Below are 23,305 nucleotides of genomic sequence, written 5' to 3'. Positions count from 1 at the left end.
CCTAATCAGAGCAAATTTGCAACAATTTGCTATACCTTTCGATGTGATTGTTCCGACGGAATGTGTGCTTGATAATTATTTAATAATAATGCAGTTAGATGGATATGTTTCATTTAGAACTTATCGAGCTATAAACCGGTGTATTGAAGTTGTCGTTTATGACCGACCACGGAATTACAGGTGTATGTGAGCCTAAACTGAACGACGCAATTTACAAATTGAAATTGACAAAGGTACTAAAATTATAGCTTTATAGAGATCCCCATCAGTAAAGGACGACTCCAATTTATTAGACGGCTTGGAAAGCCTCCTAACGAAGGAAACCTCAAAAAGCCCGCTTATTATTACTGGTGACGCAAGATCTACAAAATACTGACTCAGGGCAGTTTATCTATCAAACTTTTCCACAAAAAAAAACAACTTAATAGCGATCCTAGTCTTAAACTCAATTCATATTTCAATAATCGATACTTTCGAAAAATGCTGGACTGCTGTGATTTCGAAAGATAATAAAAATAGTTTTAAGTGCGAATTTGCGTAGTTTTAAGGAAGCCCTGGAGAGGTAAGTGTTAAACTTTTATGGGCTTAAGTATATTTTACGTTTTCACTTGTTTTAGACGATATAATATTGTGTTTGTTGCCGGTAGTCTAAATCGGGCGAAAAGTTTTATTATTTAGTTTAATACCTAGAATGTGTACGATTGTTTTTATTAAAGAGGCTTCAGAAATGGATATTGACATGGATGCCATGTCTAGAAGACAACCATGAAAATCCATCCAACAGTACAGAAACTGTACCATCACGCGAAACTTCAGATCAACCATCTCAAACTAACAAACAAAAAAAGCCAGTCGAATTGAATTGAACTCACTGGAGCCCTATACTCGGAACATCTCTAATACAGAAAGCCATGACATTAAATAAAATTGAAAAAAATTGCAAATATTTTACTTCAATGACAATAATTCAATACAACGGAGCATCCTGTTTATCACCGGATTTACAAAATACGTCCAGTAGTAGAATCTCTGCATGAAGATTATAACAAAGTTCCAATCGAGGAACAACTTAGTGTGGATGAGCAAATGAGTTCCACCTAGGCTGGATTTTATATATATTCGCCTGTTACACAGACGAATGCATGCCAAACAGTAGTAGCTTAGTTAGTAGCCTTTGCAGTTTTGTTAGGTATAGCTTCACCCCTTCGTTAGATGTCTTATTCGCCCACTCCACACAACCGTATGTGATAATGGTCCTAGCCACGAATAAGTACATACCACGAAGCATACAGAAAAGAGTAAAGGAGATTGAAACGCTTCCATACATTCCTGGGCCCAGGTGATAACAAGATGAAAGTAGCATTATTTAAACAATCCATAATTGAAAATTTAGCAAGATTTGTCAATCTAGGAGCTGAGTAATCGAAGTTATAAAAATGAGGTTAGGTATGTCTTAAACTAAATGTTGACAGCTCGTCTATTGTAGGTTTATTAAATGCCTAGCTGCTAAGGATTTATCACATACTTATATTACATGGGTACCAACCTTGTTTTTACTTACTTAGTTTGTAAAGACACTAACTCAGTCTTTAGTTTCGATAAAAGCGATAATTCCATGTTTCTAAAATATTCATCTAAGGTACCCGCCGCCGACGGTAAGGTTGCGGGGGGCGGAGAACTGTCGAACATTGACTTCACAGGATTGACGTCGTCGTTTTTTCGAGGTAACTTACAGGCTGGACTTCCAGTTTGTCTAAGCTTTAGATGTAAGTTTACCGTAAGAGGTCTTTGTGTATCAAACACAGCTGTAGTGGAAGTTATTTTTACAATCCAAACAACAGGTTTTATCCGTAACACTGATGAGATGTTGACAACCAAAGCACGAACTCATTGTGTGTCGCAACGAAAGAATTTTGAATCACCGTCGTTATTAATATGCACTTGAAAATGTTTTATATCAATTTTCAATATTATCCCAGTATTTTGCACTGCACTGATTATCACAAAGTATTAATTTATATGATAGTTTTTAAGCTGTATATCGATTGACACTTGCTTAACATTATGTAAACTAAATTTAATGCACTTCATATTCATTCAGTTTTATTACCATTAAGTAATAAGTTATTAGCTTTAAACCAATGAAGAACTTTAGTCAAAGCATTTTTAACAACATCAAAATATAGTAAGCAACGGTGTATTTTAAACAGAGTGATGTATCATCAGCCAACGACACAATTTGATATTTATCCTTTATTTATATAAAATAAATAAAGAATGAAAAGGGTCCTAAAATCGAGCCCTGTGGAATCTCCATTTTGACTATTGATCTAGAGGACCGATTTCCATTGACATCCATCTTTTGTAGTCTAAAATTTAAATAGGATGTCATTAAAACCAATGCTTTATTTCTAATACCGTAATGGTGAAGTTATCTGACTAATGTTTCGTGTTCAACACATTCGAACGCCTTGGATAAGTCACAAGTTGGATAAGTTACATGACCCCCAAGTGGAAGAGGCGGTAGGTTAAGCAATGCCTCAACAGCCGCACATCATCCCTCCCTCCGTCCCTCCTCAAGACCACTGACTACATGGCTTTAGTTACCAACAAACAAGCAAGGCTATTTTATCTGTCTAAAGTTGTTTTCTGGCTGGATTTGTTCCACTACACAATGGAAGCCTGGGTAGTTGTTGGCCTCAAAATTGCAATATTATTATAATATATTATAGGACGGGATATGGAGGCAGAGCTAGTTAGCTATGTAGTATCTATTTTAATTAAAAATACATTATACTTTCATAGCGCGATAAGCTGAACTTTTTGTAAATTATTAATTAAAATGGAAAAAAATAATGACTTCCTTATAGGGTACCTATATAAAGCAAACGAAGTAGATTTACATTACTACTAATTGCCTGCAAGTCTCATAGCTTGTCACGTTGATAGAAGGAAATAAAACCATTCACCATTAAACTATTACTTTGTAAGTATTATCTATTTCTTTCCACCGTTTGATCACATGCGTTAAATGATAACTTATTTATTAAGTATGATTATTATTTACAAAAATAATTGTAAATAAATATAATACAGTTAAGGGAAGTCTGGCTGGAAATTGAAAATTTAGAGGATTTAGTTGCATTTCAGTACACCGTATAGATCGTGTTTAAAATAATTACTATTTAATATAACTAACTTTAAAGAGTAGAATTGATGTTCTTGCTACTTTTCATTGAAATCATTTTTAGTTTTTGGAATCATTAGATAAACCCGTTTGAAAGTTATTCAAAAAAAAACACCAAGATTTTTTTTATTATGTTTTGAGAATTCTTAAAATCTACCGTATGTCCGAATCGGTCTGTTTTGTCAAGCCTTTTCGAATGGTGACAACCGCGATGGAATCGGTCAATCTGTTCAAAAGTTACAAGAGATTTACATACATACATACACACACATACATTCAGAGGTACGGACGCCATCGCGGGAATAGCAGGGAAGCTTCCTAGGACCTTAAACGTCGAGATCTGATACAATCTCGATTTTCGTAAAACCAAGAACTTACCGAATTTTTTTAAATTTTAAATTTTCTTACCGGGATGTTGAAAAGAAAGGCCCACTGAGTAAGCCCGTTCTAATGTCTGAAACATAAATTTTCGAATCAGTTTTTGATCTTCAGTTAGTATTTGAATATCGTATTTTGAATAAAAAAAAATTAAATTTCAATATGATATGTGTTTTCAGTTTTAATCATCAGCTTTCAGTTTCTCTATCGTTTGTTTCATTTTAAATGTCATGCTCATATTTCAGTTGTTACATTGATTTTATCAATCGTTGCTTGGGCAAGTGCAAAATCAAAACTCCTCTGTGAGTTAGAGTGCGCACATGACTACGTTCCTGTCTGTGGCAGTGATCGACAGACTTATGACAACAAATGCATGTAAGTATTCCAGAAAATCTATTAAGATAAAGATAATTCTGTGATGATATGATAGAGCTTATAAATTTAAAATATATTGTAAACAAAACATAACACATGAAGTGCGAACCATCAATTAAAAAACAATCTTAGGGGCCTAAGGTGGCTGTGATACACACACTCTGCTCTGGTGGCGGTGATCACTTATCATCATTTTTCTTTAGAACAATACCCTTTTAAGTATGTTTAACTATTCTTAGTACATTCTGCTCTTTTATCGCTGCTGCTAAATATAACGATTTTTTTGATGGTACGACTACAAGTACAGTGAATAAGTAGCTATTGTGAATTGGAATATCTCCTTTACAATTAGATTGCAAAACAAAGGAAATTTATGTATAGAAAGATAAAGAAATAGAATGATTTGTCTCATGACAATTTTAATAAATCCTAACACGGCTAGGGATCATATCAGGGAGTTCCTGTGCCGATTTTCTGGCATCTTTTCATGTGTTATGACGTTTTATATATTGGAAAGGGTAACTTCATTGTATAAGGTATCTTGCTCATCCAGTTGCAATTATTCAGAAATAATGTGCTTTTGAATCATATACATATGATCTGGTATGTTTGGCACAATTAGAGCTTATAGAAGTTTTTTTTTAAATGATGAGGGAAGAGTAACTGATACGACCTGCCCATTACAAAGCAGTACCGCTCAGGATTCTTGAAAAACCCTAAAAATTCTTAAGGGCACTGCAATTACGCTCGTCACTTTGAGACATAAAATATTCATTCTCTTAAATATTCACACAGTCTCCTTTGTTTTCTGCTTTTCCATCGCGACAATCTCGCCACTATGCACCAAGTAGCTCCCTACGAAATGCTCGCGTTTTCAATAAGTACGAAGGTCATACTAGGCATGCGGCTTCCATATATTGGAAAGATATATACCTACAATCACTGGCTTATAATAATTCCAGGATTTAAGTTGAACGCTAAAGAAAGTTTCTGAGGACATCGCTTCACTTCGAGCGCTCCCACGTTCCTGGCACAACTAGCTGAACAATCACGGGAATACATTCCAAGAGATAAATCAAGACGTCCCTCGGGAGGACTGGAAAAACTTCCTACTTTAAACAATGATTTTAAAGAATGTAAAAGTGGGTATATAGTCACAGATTAGAGATGGATACTTACGTATTAAATATAGTGAAGGAATATATTGAAAAATAATTAATATATTGTCACAAATATAACATGTGGCATTATTAATGAGAATCCTGTGACTTAAGTACATCTCTTTTAAATAAAACAAATAATTGAATGATTTATTGCTATATTTTGTTTTGAATTTTATTACTTTCTTTTATTTGCTTCATGATTTAATTAGCATTTGCCGTTGTGAGCAACCCTTGCACCGCGACACTCACATCTGTAATGTGATAAGTAAGAATAATTAAAATAGATTAAACGCTCACACTTATTATTAATTATAAGTTATTAATTATTGCTGGTATTAACATATTTAACAACATAGTTATAATAATAATACCACCACAATTCTTCCAACATAAAAATATTATCATTGTGACTAGGTATAATGTTGCTTAGGAATAATAATAATAATGAAGCTGTATGTGATTCCGTGCATAAATAACAATTATTTAATCTTGTTTTGTATGGTCCTCTTTTGGGTAAAAGCTTTCTCCATAGAACTCCTTTTAGCTTTGGTTTTTGCAGCCTCTATCCAAAGTTGGATAGTTTTTTTTATGGAATAGGAGGACAAACGAGCGTACGGGTCACCTGGTATTAAGTGATCACCGCCGCCCACATTCTCTTGCAACACCAGAGGAATCACAAGAGCGTTGCCGGCCATTAAAGAAGGTGTACGAGCTTTTTTTGAAGGTACCCATGTCGTATCGTCCCGGAAACACCGCACAAGGAAGCTCATTCCACAGCTGTGTAGTACGTTTAAGAAAGCTCCTAGAAAACCGCACTGTGGAGGACCGCCACACATCCAGATGGTGGGAATGATATCCTAACTTATGGCGTGTCGTGCGAAGGTGGAATTTGATGGCGGGAATCAGGTTGAACAGCTCTTCGGAACACTCCCTGTGATAAATGCGGTAGAAGACACACAATGAAGCGACGTCTCTACGCAACGCCAAGTGATCTAGCCGTTCACAGAGCACTAGGTCCCCGACAATTCGAGCTGCTCTGCGTTGCACGCGGTCAAATGGATCGAGCGGATACTGGGGTGCGCCAGACCAGAAATGACAGCAATACTCCATGTGTGGCCGGACCTGCGCTTTGTAGAGCGCTAGAATATGGGCCAGCTTGAAGTATTGCCGTGCTCTATTGATGACGCCCAGCTTCTTCGAAGCCAATTTGGCTTTGCCCTCCAGATGGCCACGAAATTGGCAATCGCTCGAGATTTCGAAACCCAGTATTCCGATACTAGGCGAGGCTTTTAGGGAAGTGTTAGCGAAGAGCGGTGATACGGCAAATGGGGATTTTTTAGTGGTAAACGCGCAAACTTGAGTCTTCTGGGGGTTGAATTGGACAAGGTTCAATTTACCCTATTCCGCGACCTTCTCGAGAGAGGGCTTGGTAGTAGACACAAGTTTCTTCCGGCACTGGTCAACATTTTCCCGAGGGAGACTTGCATGGACCGTGTATACGGCATCACCAGTGCTGTCGTCTGCATAGCAATGAATGTTGGAGGTGAGGGAACATATCATTGATATGCAGAAGAAACAGCGTGGGAGATAGCACACAGCCTTGTGGCACTCCAGCGTTCACGGTCTTGGGATTAGCGCAAAAACCGTCGACAACGACTTGTATGCTACGCCCAGTGAGGAAGCTGGAGGTTTACTTGCATAAGCTCTCGGGAAGCCCAAATGATGGAAGTTTTGAGAGGAGCGCCTTGTGCCATACACGATCAAAGGCCTTCGCTATATCCAGGCTAACTGCCAGGCCTTCCCCCTTGCTTTCAATAGCCGCCGCCCATTTATGTGATAGGTATACCAGAAGATCACCTGCGGACCGACCATGGCGAAAGCCGTATTGTCGGTCGTTGATCAACTGGTGACCCTCTTAGTCCGTCATCCGAACTGTCTCCTTTTTTTTGAATCGGATGGACAAGTGCTGACTTCCATGAGTCAGGGACTACGCCATTTGAATAAGAGTGCCGGGATAAACCTGTTAGCACCGGCGTCAACTCAGGGACACACGTTCTAAGTACAAGTGGAAAAATGCCATCCAGCCCGCTCGACTTCCTGATGTCTAACGAAAACAGAGCTCGCCTAACAGTTTTCTGTCTGAACTGTACTTCAGGCATAGAGCTCTGACACCGCGGTATGGTCAGCGGTGTTTTTCCATTGTCGTCAAGAGTCGAGTTGGAGGCGAAAAGAGCGTACAGTAGATCGGCTTTCTCTTTTCCGTATGGGCCAGGGTGTCATTCCTCATGTGCAACGGCAGCATGGACGGCTGGTTGAAGTTACCAAGAGCAGCTTTCGACAACGACCAGAACTTGCGTGTTCCGGTCGGGTAACTGGAAAGCTGCTCGCCGATTTTGACGACGTGCTTTGACTTCGCACGGGCGATTTGCCGCTGAAAAAATCTGGAGGCACGGTTATATTTCCTCTTAAGAACTTTGCAGTTCGGATCCTTTGTGCCCAGCGCCGCAACCCAAGTTCGATACGCCTGTTTTTTGCAATCAGATGCTGCTTTAACTGACGCATCGAACCAGGGCTGTGATCTGCCACCGACTACACAGCTTGGTATAAAAATATCCATGCCCTGCAGTATCACATCGGCTACTGCAACGGCGAAGGCACTAGGATCATCTGAAGGGAAACAAACCTTGCCCCAAGGATAAGATGGAAAAAAGGAACGCATCCTATCCCAATCTGCTGCCTTGTAGTGCCAAACACGGCGGGTCGCTGGTGGTCTGCGACGTTGGCGTCGAATGGGCACTACACTCCTGACCAGGCAATGGTCAGACGTTCCGAGAGGGGCGTCGACAGTTGGCATTGTGCCCGTTGTAATCACCCAAGACTACGATTTCAGCGGAGGGGATCTGTACGAGCACGTCGTCAATTGCCGCTTCAATGCAGCCCATGAGATGATCGGTTTCTGCGTTACGAGTATGGGACCTGTAAACACACGCATAGATGTAGACGCGGTCCTCTAAATCTACGCGGAGCCAGAGAGTAGACAGGTCCCTGCCCTCAAAATTGCCGAGACGGCGACAACGGATATCCTCCCTAACGTACACACATACCCCGGCATGAGGCAAAAAATTGTGCTCAATATTGTACCCGGGGTACGTTAAAAATGACGTATCGCTAGGTCGAGATATCTGGGTCTCCGTAAGGAAACATAAGGCCGGCTGCGCCGTCTCAAGGTGGTGGTGGACGGCGTTTAAGTTGGAGTGAATTCCCCGGATGTTACAAAAGTCCACATTATGCGTGGAGCAGGATGCCGTGGTGTTGCTGCCCTGTTTGTCCTGTGACATACGCGGTACTGTGCCCTCCCCAGAATACGAGGGGCAGCTCGAGCGCGAATGCTCGGGGAGGATTTCTTCGGCTGTATTAGAGCCGGTACCCTCCTGGGGTAATTTCTGCTTTAATACCGCTCTCATACTTGTTGGGGGGAAAAGGGGGGGGGGGGAATGGCCACTGGTTCTCGACACTAACCTATGCGAAACATAGCGGCATTAAGCCGCTACTTCACGCCGGTATCTGTGCGAGTGTGGTAAGTAACCCGGACGAGCCTCGCCCGATTGTGATGACGTCAAAAGACGGTAGCGTGACTCTCCCACTTTCGATAAGCCCGTAGTCGCCTCTTACGACACCCTTTGACCTGGGACTACCCTATTCTTTTTACGCCCCGGGGTAGCACAGGCACTGATTATGATGTCATCAATCTAGAAAGTTGTAAGGCTTTCTGGAATGATCTAGAAAGTTCTAAGACTTAATGGAATGATCTAGAAAGTTCCAAAATGTGTACAATTGATGAAATTGATGCGAAATGGTCGAGAAAAAATTTCTGAAATGAACTGGGAAGTTCCTTAACGTTCAACTGATAAAGTTGATCCAGAATCGTCTAGAAAATTCAAAAAAAATCTGAAATGATCTAATAATTTCTAAAATGGTTTCAATGATCTAGGATGTGTAAGAAAGCTTGTCAAAAGATCTAGAAAGTTCCATAATAACTGCAACTGTTAAAATCAATCCGAAATTTTCTAGGACGTCTAAAATGATCTAGAAAATTCCAAAATTAGCGCAACTGTTGAAATCGATCCAAAATAATTTGAGACATTTTAAAATGATTTAGAATTTTTTAGATTTAGAAGTTTTAAAAATTTCCGGAACACTCTAGAAAGTTCAAAAATATATTTAACTGTTAAAATCAACCTGAAGTGGTCTTAAAAGTTCTAAAATTTTTTGGAATAATCTGGAAACTTCCAAAATGCCTAAAACATGAAGATTATTTAAAGTACGATTGTACAGTAATTAGACAAATTCACGTAATTTCGATTTGAATATTCTAGAGTGTTCTGGTTCTAGAAATTTCGATATTTGACGATATATAAACCGAAATCCAGTGACTGTTCGTCAGTTCTGTCGTGTTCTCAGTCCAGTGAAGATCATTTAAAAGTACAAGTGAACAGTAATTAAACAAATTCACGTAATTTCGAGGAATGAAAACGTCCGAACTATTTGAATATTCTAGAGTGCTTTAATCCTGGAAATTTCGATATTTGACGATTCATTAACCGAAATCCAGTGACTGTTCGTCAGTTTTATCGTGTTCTCAGTCCAGTGAAGAACATTCAAAGCACGAGTGAACATTAATTATATAAATTCAAGTTATTTCGTAGCACAAACACGATCGAACTATTTGAATGCTCTGGAGTGTTCTGGTACTAGAAATTTTGATATTCAACAGTCTATAAACCAAAATCCAGTGAATTTCCGTCAGTTCCATCGTGGAAGCAAGACTAATTTTTATGTTTAACTTTATTTCATTAATACCAAATGCCACAATGCCAAAACGTAAAATGGTTTTTTCGAAACCTGAACTGGTTTCAAAAAAAAGTCGCACGGTAAAATGAAACACAAGAAGAAAGAGCACTTACTAATGATGAAACGTGATCACGAGTAAAATCAATCTGAAATCGTCAATGTGTTGTTCAACATGAAGTGGAAAAGATCTCAAGTAAAGAAAGAATAGCCAATATACGCCAACAATGAGCTACTACAGATAAGAGTCTAGAACTTGAAGCTTTCCATTATGATTGCAAAAAACAATATAGTAAACATCCAGATATTGTCATCAAAAAAATTAAAATGATATGCAAGTATTGTCATGCACGGAAATATAAAAGGCGAAACTGCCGGTATTTTCTGTTCGAGTGGTAAAGTCAGCTTACTAGAATTAGATGTACCATCACCACAATAACAGCAATCTACACAGACTTCAGTAAGGCCTTCGACAAGGTCGATCACTCCATTTTATTAATATAAATTATATTTTATTCACATAATTTATAAATATTGATAACTTTTAATTATTATTAAATATTATTGATTTGATATGAGGTAACAGGTAGTGAGGTAACCTATGATTAAGCCAACACATAGAATTTATTATTTATTGTTAAAAATATTATTATACTTTTGTTAGTATTTGTCTTGTTGGTGTTAAATAAATAAATAAAGCAATTAGTGCGAAATTATTCCCTAACCATTCACTCCAGCACTCCCGGAGTGTAATTCGTATTTTTTTTTTGTAAAATATGAATTACAATATAATATCGTACCATAAACATTTATAACTAAAGATCCTGGGAATGACCGCTCCTCTCCCAGTGTCTGCTTAATATATGTTATATATTATATGTTAATATGGTTAGGTAGTTAATTATTTTACCATTTCAAGGTTTTTAGTGTGATTTGAAAATATTAGTAGAGTACGTTACTCAACCTGATATAGTTAAATAAATGTTAGATTTAAAATAAATATTAATATATTTTGGTTTAATTGATCTGACATGGTTATTTAGTTAGAAGCCTCTCAATGAAAGATAACGGCCTCCTCCAGAGATGTCCAGTATTATCTATTCTCTGCCGCTCACGGCCATTGAATGCACTACTTTGATGATTTTTTCCTCTTTTTCTCTGTTCTAGTGGACCTGCCCATGTTGTTGTCTTTTTAGTCAAGTGAGTAGAAAATTAAATCTCTTATCGCTCAAAATTCACGTTTAGGATGGTAAGTATCAGGCACAACCAAGACAAAAACTGATTCATCCCCATATACGATCACAGTCAACACTACACTTATCGAAATGGATCAGTTACTGAGGAAATTTAGGGAGATCGAGGAGGCCTCACCACAAGATAAACCTATAACGTTGTTAGATAAATATTGCGAGGAGCACTTTAAAGAAATACATTGTAGATATGAAGAAGGTCGATATATAGTTCGACTATCCTTTAAAGAAGGTTATGAAGAAAGATAAGGAAATTCTTTTAAAATTGCAAAACAAAGATTGATTCACATAGAGAAGAAATTTGCTAAGCAACCCACATTACAAAGACTTTATGGATCAGTAACAATCACTTCATCACATGGAAGATATAAATCCCAGTGAAAACATAACAGATCAAAAAGTATATTACCTACCTCATCATGCCGTCACTCGTGAATGTAGCAGTACAACAACACTCAGAACAGTTTTTGATGGATTGGCTAAACTAATAAGCGGAACAATGATGAGTTGTTAGTAGGACCGCCACTTCAACAAGATTTAAGAAAATAGCGCTGATTGCCGACGTAAAACAAATGTATCGGCAAATATTAGTTTCTCGAAAGAATATTGATTATCAGCGCATTCTTTGGCGATCCTCCGCTACAACAGCTATACAAGAAAAACATTTACTTACAGTTACTTATGGTACTTCATGTGCACCTTTCCTTGCTATTCGTACTCTGAAACAACTTGCACAAGATGAACGTGCTGATTTTCCTGATTTAGTTAAAATTATTGACAAACACTTTTATATCGATGACCTGTTGTCGGGTGCCAATAGCAAAGAACAAGCTTTAGAATTAAAAAATAGCATAATGAGACTTATGTCTAAGGGAAAGTTCGAAATGCACAAATGGGCATCAAACAGTCCTGAGGTTTTGTCAGGCATTTCAGATTTACATCAAGTATAAAAGCTAAAACTTCTAGTATTGATATAACGATGGATGATACAATTAAAGCCTTAGGAGTTAAATTGGATTCTAATCATGATGTATTTGAATTAAATATTAAAGTATCTGCACAAAATTTATCTTTCACCAAAACCACAGTTCTGTCTGGTATAGCTCGAGCTTTCGATCCATTAGGGTTTTTATGTCCTATTATTGTAACAGCTATAATATTTTTGCAAAAACTATGGGTCACCAGTATTAGTTGGACTAATGAACTTCCATCCGATCTAGCCGCAGAATGGTCAAATTAGAAAGATCAATTATTGAGTATGAATACAATTCACGTAGATCGCTAGATTAAAACTCAGTTTGATGGTTATGAGCGGATTGAAGTACATGGGTTTAGCGATGCTTCTACTTCAGCTTACGCAGCTGCTGTTTATGTTAGAGTAATCATTGAATCTAAAGTGCATGTGTCACTTCTTATAGCCAACGCTAAAGTAGCCCCCGTGAAACAAGTATCTTTACCCCGGTTAGAACTGTGCGGAGCGGTTCTTTATCAAAGTTAGTTGAAGGAGTAAATAAAAGCTTAAATATTAATAATAATTCCCTTTATATGTGGACAGATTTTACGATTGTTTTGTCATGGTTACGTAAACTAACAAGTTTATGGAAAACTTTTGTGACTAACCGCACCAAAGAAATTTTGAATGTTACTAGTAGTGATCAGTGGCATGACATAAAATCTATGGATAATCCTGCCGATTTAGCAACTCGTGGTTTTAATCCAATTATTTGAAAGATTGTCATATGTGGTGGCATGGACCACAGTTTTTACATCATTAAAAATTTATTCCTTGAATGACCAGTGATATTCCAGTTACTGATATAGAAAGTAAGCTACTTAATGTTAATGTTCATGCTCATATTCAACAGGACGATGAAGACCTGTTTTTTTTAAATCGTTATTCTAAATTATCGAAACTTGTTAGAGTAACTGCTTACATATTTAGATTTATAAAAAGGTGTAAATATCGTTGTGAATGCAAGAGAACACCAGAAGAATTAGACTTATTTCCTCAATGTTTGACAGTTACAGAATTAAGAAACGCTTTGAATGTTAGCGGGCGTTAAATCTATTAAGGTTCATCTTCAACGCGTTATCGGTCAGACGCTATTGACTTTCGAAGAATATTTCACGTTATTATCGCGAGTGGAAGCTTGTGTTAACTCTCGTCCTTTATCACCTATAAGCGCCTCTATTGATGATGAACTTCCCATCACTTCTGGTAATTTTTTAATAGGAGAGGTCCAGTCACGGTTACAGAAGGAAGTCTAGATAATACATGTTGCCCTTGGAGGCCGATAATGTAAAACCTAAGTTTGTTGAAAACTAAGTTAGAACCAATTATGTTGTTCTTTCCACTACCGCTAGATGCCGCTAATCTACCGTTTAAGGTGCTAACATTGTTTTACGCGATTTGATACAGCAAAGTACTGTGGGGTGGGAAAGCCACATTTTATATATAAATGATGAAGTACCATCAGTCCACAAACAATGCAAACAGCTCTCCAGCAGCCCCAGACCGATCCAACAACTTTTAGATTAGGAAGGCCTTCTGATGTTCGCAGTGGCAGACAGGGCGGAAATCCTGGCCGACAGTCTGGATCTACAGTTTGTACCAAATCCAGACTTGGATCCCACCACTTGGAGCACACCAGAAGGGTGGAGGAACATGTGGAGGCATATCTAGCAGGCAGACAGACAAGCGACCAAGACCAAGACCAGATGTTCGTCATTCCAGGCCAGGTGTTGAGGCTTATCAGACGCCTACCTACAAGAAAAGCACCTGGTCTTGACCAAATTACAAACGAAGCACTGAGAAATATGCCAGTGAAGAGTGTGGTTGCGTTCATGCGGATTTTCAACGGCATATTCCGCTCCGATGCTTCTAAAACCGGGAAAGAACACCCACAATCCCGAGAGTTATAAACCAATTACTTTATTAAGAGGGGACCCGGGTCAAGCGTAATTTGAAAAAAAGGTATTTGATAAAAATATTGCGGTCGCGCCGCACCTGAAACACAACGATCTATGTGTGCATGAATAGCCCGTATTTCGTGTGAGTAATGCGTATGATGAGATGCGCGCACGCCACAAATCCCGTTTCATTTATCAACTTACTCCGTACTCGCTCATTAGTTTTTGACCCTGGCTATTGATACACGGATTTGAAACGTTGCTATACTTTGACTCTGCTCCCCCTCGGCTTGTAAATCGGAATTTGAGTAATTATTTTCACTACCTACAGAAAAATTTATGTGTCAATATATATCTTAAATCTTTAATATCTTCGAAAATATTCATTTAAATTAAATGCTGGAAAAGGCCATGTTGATCTATATTAAATGCACAATGTATACTTAATTTTACAAGGATTAATGCTGTATTGTTTTAATTTGCTTCGTAAATAAGCCATTATTTCTCGCAAATAGTAAAGGATAAAAAATGGGTATTGTGGATTAACCCTAAGTGATAGATATATACCTACCACCGCGCACTTTGTCGTCGAACAACAATGTTGTACAATACAAGTACTCTAGCACATTTTGATCTATCTCGCACGGTTCAGCCAGCGCGTGAGCGTTTGCTATGTACGCGGAAAATATGTGTTTATTTATGACATCACATTAGAGAGATAAACAACTCTAAAAAGATCAGTGTTTCTCTGCTATCATCATCATCATCATTTTATCCGGAAGACGTCCACTACTGGACAAATTACTTTCTCCGTTCCAACCGGACCATCTTGTGACCAACAAACACTACATGTTCTCTCTATTAAAAACCGCATCAATATCCGTTACGTAGTTTTAAAGATCTATGCATACATAGGGACAGACAGCTGGAACGACTTTGTCGTGATGATAATACATTAATAAGATCAGATGTAATCAGAAGTGTCACTATCTCAGTGGCACTTTTTTGATCGCAGATGGTGTAGAAGAAATAAGGCTTGCTATTTTAAAGAGAGAAGTGGATAAAGTTTGCTGTCCTGTGATAGTAGTAGTTGCAGATGGTTCTTGGGCAAAACGTTCTAACAAAAGTGTATGTAGCTCGGTGCTGCATTGTTGGACTGCAAAGTGAAAAGCATACTGGTGATGATAAGAATTGATCAGGGCGGCTCGAATTTGAGCCTGATAAGTGATATGTCTCCTCTGTATAAGTTAAATGTATAGTTAAAAGCTGAAGAGCTTCAACACACTACAATTGATCAGAGTGATGATGAATTGTAGGCTCCAGAGAGCCGCAAGCGTATTATAACGTAAAATTTTGGAAAAGTCTGTAAACTACGAAAAAAACCACAATTATTGCGGAATTATTAAATTCATTGTTATACTCCCAAATCTATACTACTGTACTATGTGCGGTACTACTGTTTGTTTGTAGTAAACTGGACTGGACAATGTCAAAAGCAGGTTATTCGAGGATAACCAAAATGTTTTTTTTTGGTATTACTCGTGATTTCCTTATAGATGATGATTCCATTGTGGAAGTAAAATGCAATATAAAATTAATGAAATTAATACAACAGATGGAATAGAAAATGAATTTACTGATTTTTGTATACTTAACAAAAATATGTTAAAATTGAAAAGAAATCACAATTATTCATTACCGTGTTTCATACACGTCATCATCAGCCGGAATACGTAAGACGTAAGAAAGGCATAAAGTTTTATCATTTCATTTTTCATGTTTACACAGTCAAAATTCTATAAAATTATTTTATGGGGCCCTAAGGAAATAACTTTATGAAACAATTGAAAAAGATGACGGATCTATGCGAAACGTGGAAGCAAATCTAGAAAAAATATCTGCGAATGCTACTACTCGAATTGATTGACTTTCGTATTCCAAAAAATTAACCTGTACGGGAAAGAGTAGAAATAACGATATAACAAATTACTTAATTATTTGAAAAATAACTATATTATGTTTTGTGTGTAATAATAAGCACCCCCTTTTACATATTTTATTATAATATATTTACAGTACCTTTATATCAAAATAAATATATACATTATCGGTTCATGAGTAGAACAGTCACAGTCTACCTACTCAAAATCTCTACTCCATGTCAGCTCCGTGTCAGTGGAAACGCGCCCTTATACTTGTAGTTGCGTGTATAATTTATACATACAATACATCTCACATTATTAATAAATAAATTCTACTAAATCGACAAGCAAACCCATAGTATCTGGGCGATGCACTATATATTATGTGCATGGCTCATAAGTTATACTTCGGCCACCAACACCCCTCACCTCCAGCCTTCCTCCGAAATGTGCGATAGGGACAAATGCAGCTCAGACCGATTTTACCTACAAAATTTTGACTAAATAGAGGTTTCGTATTGCTCTGTTTTCCTCTAGAATATGGAACCTACCAAAAAAATTTTTAATACAATATTTTTAGGAAGAATGAGTCTATGTCGGTACGTTTTCCATTTTTTAAAAGCCTTTTAAAATTGTTACGTGTTTGTCTGAACAGGGCGGTATAAAAATGGCATTTTCCACGATGTTTGAAGATTCATATTTTCTTATGTCGTTAGTTGATCGAAAAAAACAAAACGTACAGACATAGTTTTAGCATATCTTGTGTTTTGACAAAAAGTCTCCTGTCTGGAAGCATTGTCCAAGAAGAAAAAACGGGAGTACATTTGTATGGAAGAACGCTGCTTGCTGGAGTAGGCTAGGCTCTAGAGTAGATAGTTTAGAGAGTCTTACTAAAAACATGACGCCCTATATTCAGTCTAGAGAAGAACAATTTGGTTTTAGAGCGGAACACTCCACCACCTTGCATATTACACGCACGCACCTACCCTCACCCTTGAAGCTGATGTTGGAGGAACTCCCATGGAAGCCGGACGACAAATACCTGGGAGTAACCATTGACCGGAGACTCAGCTTCAAGAAACACGTATAACACCATTGGTATGGAGAGATGATTTATAAAACGTACATACGGTCCAGGCTGACCTATGCAGCATCAGCTTGGTAACCATTTCTTATCTCGTGGAACCGGGATCGCCTGCAGGCACAAGAAAACCTTGCGTTGCGTGTCATAGTGGGGGCACCACGTTACGTACGTAACGCAACGATCACCAAAGATTTAAAAATTAAAAATAGAGACGCCTTCGTACAGAGGCTTAGATATGTTCCGGCGAACAGATGCCTCCTCACACCCTCATCTGGAGGGAATTGGGTTTTTGAAAAAAAAAAAATGTGTTAAATGGAAAGATCATATATAGGTTTTATAACAAAACAATTTTTTTTCGCAATCATTCAAAAGTTATTTCAAAATAAAAATTAATTTTTAAATACAGTACCGAAGACACGCCGACAACTCCCGAACAAACCCGAGCGCGTGTGACGTCATAATGTTAGTTTTCACTCATTGCAGTTGATAGAATAATAATAAATACAGTGTTTTGAACTATTTAATTTTGTTGTCATTGTTAAATATTTAAATTTATATTAAAAATGTCGAACCTCAAAAGCTATCGTTCTTGTTTTGTACCATTATACTACAAATAAAACTCCTGACAAAATGTTTTTAAATGTTCCCCAAGATGACAAACATCGAAATAAATGGTTTCAAGCAGTGCACCGTAATAATCCCAAACAAAAAACAAAAATAACAAAATCGAATTTTTTATAACCTGATAATCGATTTTTTCCAATAGCAAGCGACTTCTGTTGGTGTCGGATCTTCACTTCTACGATGGGTCCACATAAGTAGACACAATATAAACGATTATTATTGCTTACAACATCAAAACCTTTAATTTAATAGGAGTATAAATTACCTGGTGAAGCTGCACAGTCATGGCATTGAACATCCTGAATTTCTCTTGACTTTTCATTAATAGTTAAAGTAACTGAATAAGCTTTACTCCGAACTCAATGTTCTGGACATACCCGTCCTTTTACAATACAAATATTATTTTTACGACTTAGTTGAACATAACCTATAGCTTTGTCGCCGTAACTCTCACGCGATGCTCTACAATTTATGAAATAAATAATTATATTTAATGTAATGGAGAATAAATACTTACTTATTTTCATTTATTATATTATTTTTTTAAACAGACTTACCTTGATGCCTTGGCACCTCGAACTTCAGAAGAATTAAACCGTGCGTCATTTTTAAAAATCGATGATCATAAATAAATATATCAACATCAGGAATATTATCGGACTTTGCCTTAATAAATCCTTTATCACACATAGCTAATCGGAACCAACTAACAACTCGTATTTTAGCAATAAATTTTCAATATTATTGTCTAGTCACGTGTAAAAGCCGTAAACGTTGTACTGTTATTAAATAGCTATAACATTATGACGTCACAACTATGGTGACCAATCATGGCGCGTTTATAATCACGTGATTTTTATTTAAATTTCATCAATTTTTATTAATTTATAACTAATTGATAAGTTTTTTCCATTCAATATCAATATTTTTAATAATAAAGTTTTAAAATACATAAAATCAATTTCTTTTTTTCAAAAAGTCAATTGCCCCGCTACATACAAGACCCCCAGATGAAGAGGGTTGAAGAAAAATGAAGGCGTATTCAAGGGAACTATTGAATACGAGGATGACAAAAACTCCACAAGACCCCGAAACCAAAGAAAACTGACAGACTCACTGACTAAGCTACAAGCTAAGGCACTACGAAAAAAACTAGCAAAAAAAAAAACAAAATATCGTTGTGCCCCCAACAAGTAGCGATGTCTTGGGAGAAGAAGAGCCAGGGTATAGGGCTCCGCCCTGACACCCTCCTTCCGCCCTCACACAGGGGGTGAGAAGAAAACTCGACTTCGAAGAGAGAACATTACTCATTGTGAACTGTAAGGGGTAACGCTGCCCAAATTGTATTCAATGTTATAAAAGTTATTAGTGGAAAGTGTAAAATACAAATATTTCAATTTTAAGTGCGTTTAAATTACTAACCCCTTTTACACAAATATTATAAAAAGAACCACAAACAAAAAATAACTGTGTGCGCGTGATTCCCTGCTAAAAGGAGCTGACTCAGTATATTGTTGTGTTAGTGCAGAAGACACCTACACAACACTGGTTTTCAGCAGCCCCTCGTGACATCTGGAGTAGACAATGAGAAATAAAAAAAATAAAAGTTGCAAATGAGACTTATCATCTTATATCTTAAGGTAACGAGCGCAGTTTTAGTCAAAAATTTTTGGGTCTTTCAATAATCCTGAGCGGCACTGCATTGTAATGGGCATGGCGCATCAATTACCATCAGCTGAACGTCTGGCTCCTCTCGTCCCTTATTTTCATAAAAAAAGCAGTTCCTATAGTCTTCCCATTGTAATTGAAATATTATCATATAATATTATGGGGCGGGATATAGAGGCGAAGCTAGTTAGTTATGTGGCATCTACTTTAATTTAAAAATAAATTATTATTTCATAGCGCGATAACCTGAACAAATAACAATTTGTTAATTATAAATTAAAATGGAATAAAATAATTAGTTCTTAAAAAACTACTTTGAACAAACAATTATAATGACTTCCTTGTGGGGTTCCTATATAAAGCAAACGAAGTAGGTTTACATTACTACTAATCGCCTGCAAGTCTCCTCATAGTTGGTCAAGTTGATAGAAGGAAATAAAACCATTCGTCATGAAACTATTACTTTGTAAGTATCATCTATTTGTTTCCACCGTTTGATCACAATCGTTAAGTGATAACTTATTTATTATGTACGATTATTACTTACAAAAATCATTGTAATTAAACATAATACGGTTAAGGGAAGCCTGGCTGAAAATTGAAAATTTAGAGGATTTAGTTTCTTTGTAGTACACCGTATAGATTGTGTTTAAAATAATTCTTATTTAATATAAACAAATTGAAAGACACTTTATTCTTAGATTTTGGAATCGATCGATAAACCCGTTTAAAATTTCTTAAATTCCACCGGTCCGAATCGGTCCAATTGTATTCAAAATATATTTTGTCAAGCCGTTTAGAATGCCACCAACTGCAATGGAATCGGTCGTAGCGTACAAAAGTTATAAGAGATTAACATACATCCATACATACACACACACATACATATATTCAGATGTACGGACACCATCGCGAGAATAGCAGGGAAGCTTCCTAGGCCCTTAAAATTTCTGATGCAAACTCGATTTTCGAAAAACAGGGTAAAACCAAGAACATCCCGAATTGTTGAAAATTTTCAGTTTTAGTAGCGGGAAGTTAAAAAAGAAAACGCCCACTGAGTGAGCCCGTTCTCATGTCGAATGCAGTTTTTGACGTTCTGTTAGTGATCTTTTATCGTATTCTGAATAAAATTAGTTGAATTTGAATGTGAATTTTTTCTTCACTTGTAATCATCCACCGTTTCTTTTGTTATAGTCTTAAATGACATACAAATATTTAAAGAACTAAACATTTTTATTTCAGTTGTTACATTGATTTTATCAATCGTTGCTTGGGCAAGTGCAAAATCAAAACTCTTCTGTGATTTTGCGTGTGCACATGACTACGTTCCTGTCTGTGGCAGTAATGGACAGACATATGACAACCAATGCATGTAAGTATTCCGGAAAATCTGTTAAGATAAAGATAGTTCTGTGATAATAAGATAGAGCTTATGAATTAAAAAAAAAATAACAAAACATTACACATGAAGTGCGTACCATCAATTTCAAAGCAATCATCGCCCCTGAGGTGGCTGAGTTACACACACTCTGCTGTGGTGGCGGTGATGACTTATCATCATTTTTCTTGAGTATTTTCAACTATTAAGTACTAACCCTTTTAAGTATTTTCAACTATTCTTAGTATATTCTGCTCTTCCATCGCTGCTACTAATTATAATAAATTGATAATTTTTGATGGTACGACTACAAGTACAGTGAATAAGTAGCTATTGTGAATTGGAATACCTCCTTTGCAATTAGATTGAAAATCAAAGGAAGTTTATTAATATAAAGATAAAGAAATAAAATGAATTGTCTCATGATAATTGCAATAAATCCTAACACGGCTAGGATGCATGATTAGGTACATCAGGGAGTTCCTGTGCCTATTTTCTGGCTTCATGTGTTAAAACGACGTTTATATCTTGGAAAGGGTAACTTCATTGTACCTATATCAGGTGTCTTGCTTATCCGGGAGTAATGTTTCCGAAATGATGTGCTATTGAATCGTATACATATGATCTGGTATGTTTAGCAATATTAGAGCTTATAAAAGTTTTTTTTTAATTGAAAATAATTGACGAGACGGGCAGGACGTTCAGCTGATGGTAATTGATACGCCCTGCCCAATTCTTAGCGGTACTGGAATTGCGCTCTTCACCTTGAGACATAACATGTTAAGTCTCATTTGCCCAGTAATTTCACTAGCTACAGCGCCCTTCAAACCGAAACACAACAACGTTTACAAATTATTGCTTCAAGGCAGAAATAGGCGCTGTTGTGGTACCCACAATCTTGGCGGCATCCTGTGCAAAGGAGCCTCCCACAGGTGAAACATGAAATGCCCAGTCACAATAATAATATCTTCGTTAAGTAAATCTAAATATTATGTTGTAAGAATTGTGGTGGTATTATTATTATAACTATGTAGTTAAATATGTTCGTCATCAAGAATTAATAACTTATAATTAATTATAAGTGTGAGCGTTTAATCTATTTTAATTATTCTTACTTTTCAAATTACAGATGTGAGTGTCGCGGTGCATCGGTTGCTCACAAAGGCAAATGCTAATAAAATCATGAAGCAAATAAAAGAAATTAATAAAATTCAAAACAAAATATAGCAATAAATCATTCAATTATTTGTTTTATTTAAAAGAGCTGTACTTAAGTCACAGGATTCTCATTAATAATGGTCATGTTATTTAGTGACATATCACTATATTTAATACGTAAGTATCCATCTCTACTTTGTGACACTGTGATACACAGTTTTGCATTCTTTGAAATCACTGTTTAAATAAAGTAGGCAGTTGTTCCAGTCCTCCCGAGGGACGTCTTGATTTATCTCTCGGAATATATTCACTGTGCGGCACCTTCTAGTATCGTGTATATCGTCCAGCTAGTTGTGCCAGGAACGTGGGGAATGCTTGAAGTGAAGCGACGTCCTCAGAAACTATATTTGCAGCAAGGCAGGTTCAGCGTCAGCGTTCAACTTAAATCCTGGAATTATTATAAACCAATGATTGGAGGCCTATTTCATTTTCAGTTCCTTCTTTCCGGAATATGGAACCCACATGCCTAGTATGACCTTCGCACTTATTGATAACTCGAGCATTTCGTAGTGACCTACTTGGTGCATAGTGGCTGGATTGTCGCGATGGAAAAGTAGAAAACAAAGGAGACGGATACCCTTTCATTAACTATTGGGCCTAGATGTAAATGGATGAAATAAGTGTCAAATAATCTTAATCTTAATATATTATATAAAATTGTAATGTTCGTCAGTATGTCCACGGTCTTCTATATTATCCGCAATTTCGATCAAATGCCCGTTGGGATGGCAAATACTCCTAGGTCCCCTGGTGTGCATAAGGGAGTTTGGTCGGAATGGGTGGAAGTGGTTGGTTTTGGGTGGCAATAATGTGAAATTATATATATCTGTCCTTCTCTGTCTAGAAAAAAGTTTCTGAAATGAAATGGGAAGTTCCAAATTGCGTGCAACTGATAAAATTGATCCGGAATTGTCTAGAAAATTCAAAAAAAATGATCTAAAATGGTATCAATGATCTAGGATGTAAAAGAAACCTTCTCAAAAGATTCTTTTGAGAAGGTTTTTGCCAATTCTCATTGAAATCTTCATTAGTTTTTGGAATCGATCGATAAGCCCGCTTAAAAGTTATTCCAAAAATACACATATGAAAAAAAAAAAAATTTGTATTTTTTTTTTTAGATTTCTTAAAATCCAATTGGAATTGATTTCAAAATCTAAGTTTTGTCAAGCCCTTTCAAATGGACCCCACCCGCGATGGAGTCGGTCGAGCCATGTCTGAAACATAAATTTTCGAATGGGTGGTTGCAGTTTTTGACGTTCTGTTAGTGATCTTTTATCGTATTCTGAATAAAATTAGTTGA

The 23,305-nt window shown here is 36.9% G+C and overlaps 1 long non-coding RNA gene across 1 annotated transcript in view; it reads left to right on the top strand.

Moving 5' to 3' along the window:
• LOC126978216 (uncharacterized) overlaps positions 1-22,029 on the top strand; it is a 112,069-nt gene extending 90,040 nt beyond the window's left edge. Inside the window, exon 3 of the long non-coding RNA XR_007732545.1 lies at positions 21,917-22,029. This is a non-coding gene — a long non-coding RNA (uncharacterized LOC126978216). The remainder of the gene's footprint in view (positions 1-21,916) is intronic.
• Positions 22,030-23,305: the final 1,276 nt, after the last annotated feature.

Source organism: Leptidea sinapis, chromosome 47 (assembly GCF_905404315.1).
Source record: "Leptidea sinapis chromosome 47, ilLepSina1.1, whole genome shotgun sequence".
Classification (NCBI taxonomy): Eukaryota; Metazoa; Arthropoda; class Insecta; order Lepidoptera; family Pieridae; genus Leptidea; species Leptidea sinapis.
The sequence above is the reverse complement of the archived record's forward strand: the minus strand, read 5'-3'. Positions and strand labels throughout refer to the sequence as shown.